A 3,486-nucleotide genomic window follows, 5' to 3' on the forward strand; every position below is an offset into this window, starting at 1 on the left:
TATTTATTGAGTTTTTTGAACCTATCAATTTATACGGCTTATAATATTTGGAAAATTTGGAACACTGTTTCTTCAAAAATGTTATTTCTGTCCTATTCTTTGTCCTCTCATTCTAGAAAACATTTTATACATATTTTACTACTTTACATTTTCACTCAGGCTACTGAGACAATATTTTACTGTATTTCTCCTTTCTACACCTAAATTTACAGGTTTCATTTGCTGTTTATTGACTATTTTTTTTTTTTTTTTGGTTTTTCGAGACAGGGTTTCTCTGTGGTTTTGGAGCCTGTCCTGGAACTAGCTCTTGTAGACTAGGCTGGTCTCGAACTCAGAGATCCGCCTGCCTCTGCCTCCCAAGTGCTGGGATTAAAGGCGTGCGCCACCACCGCCCGGCTTATTGACTATTTTGTTACTATTGAATGTGCTATTAAGCGCATGTATTGATTTTTTTTTATTCTGGTTATGTTTTCTGCATTTCATTTCTAAGTATTTGGTCAGATTTTTGTTATTTCTTTTGTCTGCTGAGATTTACCCATCTGATTTCCCACAATGTCCACAGTTTTTTCAAATCCTTTAAGTCATTTATTATATTTCTTTTAATGGATGTTCTGTTAGTTCTAATATGTACCCATTTCTTGATCACTTTTATTGACTGAGTTTTTGGTTTTGCTATTGATTTGGTGTAGTAGAATTTCAAATGTATTTTACTAACTAAAGACTGCTTGTAGATCTGAGAGTAGAACAGTCCCACTGGTTAGCCTTACAGACTAGATTATGGTAACACACACCTTTAATTCCAGTAGCCACAATTACATGCACCTTTATTCTCAATAGCCACAGTGACACACATCTTTTTTTTTGTTTGTTTGTTTGTAAAGTGTGCACTTTTATTAAACCTGTCTCAAGTCAGTGTACAGGCAAGCCCTGGCTGCCTCAACACCTCAACCCACTCCCAGGGAGACCAAAGCCTTCATACATCAAGTTGGGGGGACAAAAAAAAAAGGAGGGCCATGATGGCTGACCATCAAAAAATAAAAACAGAAAGTATTAAGGCAGAAGATTTTTTTTAAAAAAATTGCAGTACATAATTTACACAGAAGCAATGCTGTCATCCTCCCGGTGTGGACTCAGGGCATGGACTCACCCATCCTCCCCTACAGAATCGGAGTGGCTTTTGGGAGGGTGAGGGACTTCCTGTAGCCATATCTCATGGATACTTGGAATGACTATTTAAAAAGGTAAAGAAAAGAAAAAAAATGTACAATGAAAGTCCTCGGCCACATTGTAGAACTTTGGGGGATGCTTGCTCCAACCGACTGCTGTTGCCTTCACCATTCCAGGTTTTAAATCCTGAGTTTTAGCGCCAAAACAAAACAAACTTTTTTTAAAAAAAATTAAAAACAAAAACAAACAACAAAAAAACAAATAAAGCCATGCCAATGATGTCTCGTTTTTTTTTTCTTTTTTTCTTTTTTTTTTCTGCACAAGTTAGGTTTTGTCAAAGAAAGGGTTTAAATGCAGCTCAGTCACAGTCTGCCTAGAAGCATTTGCGGTGCACAATGGAGGGGCTGGACTCATCGTACTTCTGCTTGCTGATCCACATCTGCTGGAAGGTGGACAGGGAGGCCAGGATGAAGCCACCATCTGTGCTTGGGAGGAACAATGATCTTGATTTTCATGGTGCTGGGAGCCAGAGTAGTGATCTCCTTCTGCATCCGGTAAGCAATGCCTGGGTACATGGTGTTGCCACCAGACAGCACTGTGTTGTCATAGAGTTCTTTGCGGATGTCGACGTCACACATCATGATGGAACTGAATGTAGTTTCATGGATGCCAGAAGATTCCATACCCAGGAAGGAAGGCTGGAAGAGAGCCTCAGGGGCACGGAACTGCTCGTTGCCAATAGTGATGACCTGGCCATCAGGCAGCTCGTAGCTCTTCTCCAGGGAGGAAGAGGACGCAGCAGTGGCCATCTCTTGCTCGAAGTCCAGGGCAACATAGCACAGCTTCTCTTTAATGTCACGCACAATTTCCTTCTCAGCTATGGTTGTGAAGCTGTAGCCACGCTCGGTCACACAACTTTCCTCTCGGCTGTGGTGGTGAAGCTCTAGCCATGCTAGGTCAGAATCTTCGTGAGGTAGTCTATCAGGTCCCAGCTATCCAGGTCCAGACACAGGATGGCATGAGAAAGAGCATAGCCCTCATAGATGGGCACAGTGTGGGTGACCCCATCTCCGGAGTCCATTACAATGCCAGTGGTATGACCAGAGGCATACAGGGACAGCACGTACATGGCTGGGGTGTGAAGGTCTCGAACATGATCTGGGTCATCTTTTCACAGATGGTTTTGGGTTTCAGGGGCGCCTCGGTGAGCAGAACAGGGTGCTCCTCGGAGGCCACATACAGCTCGTTGTAGAAGGTGTGGTGCCAGTTCTTCTCCATGTCGTCCCAGTTGGTGACAATGCCGTGTTCAATAGGGTACTTCAGGGTCAGAATGCCTCTCTTGCTCTGTGCCTCGTTGCCCACGTAGGATTCCTTCTGGCCCATTCCCACCATGACGCCCTGGTGCCTAGGGCGGCCCACGATGGAGGGGAAGATGGACCAGGGAGCATCATGCCCGTGAAGCCGGCTTTGCATATGCCATAGCCATTGTCTACAACGCGTACAGTGATATCGTTATCCATGGCGAACTGGTGCCGGGTGTGGAGCAGTGAGGAAAGAGCTGCAAAAGGCCTGTGCTTGCGGGTGGACGAGGACTGGACCTGCCACACATCTTTAATCCCAGTAGCCACCCTAGTTGCCATAGAAATTGAGTGGTGCATGCCTTTAATCCCAGTGGTGCAGACCTTTAATCCCAGCCCTAGAGAGGAATATAAAACAGGTCAATATAGCTCTCAGATGCAGTCTCGTTCTGAGATTCCTGGAGGCAGGATTGCCATTTCAGATTGAGGCTGAGGTAAGAACCAGTGCATGGCTGCTTTACTTTTCAGATCTTCAGGTTGAACCCCAATTTCTGACCCTGAGCTTTAATTTATTGTGCTTCAATTTGAGGTCATATTTTCATGTTTCTTCACTTGCCTTATATTTTAAAAATACATGTTACACATCAGAAATGGTATATTCTCATCCATTAATAATCTTATTTCATTTTCAATTTTAATATATTTCATGAACTCCTACCTTTATAAATGGCATATTTTTAGATTTATGAAGTTAGCTATATTTTTAAGGTTTATTAAATCAGTTTCACTGTACATTCAGTTGATTTACTTGAGACTGATTTTTATGTTTCATTAAGACTTGGGTGGGTATGAGTGATTATTCTAGAATTGAAGCAGTCATATAACTTAGGTGTGTCCTTTCTCAAATCTTATTTTAATATCAGTGCTATTCAGTGCTTTCTCTTTTGTCTAACTTGTGAGAAGTTGAATTACTAGTGTTTTCAAACTTGTATCCGTATCCCCACAATTTTCATAGATCCTC

At 42.3% G+C, this 3,486-nt stretch overlaps 1 pseudogene; it reads right to left on the minus strand.

The window, feature by feature from the left end:
• Positions 1-1,540: 1,540 nt before the first annotated feature.
• LOC121444447 lies at positions 1,541-2,687 on the minus strand (annotated as a pseudogene).
• Positions 2,688-3,486: the final 799 nt, after the last annotated feature.

This window comes from Microtus oregoni, unplaced genomic scaffold (assembly GCF_018167655.1).
Source record: "Microtus oregoni isolate MIOR12 unplaced genomic scaffold, Mior012 000126F_ref0000101, whole genome shotgun sequence".
In the NCBI taxonomy this organism is placed as follows: Eukaryota; Metazoa; Chordata; class Mammalia; order Rodentia; family Cricetidae; genus Microtus; species Microtus oregoni.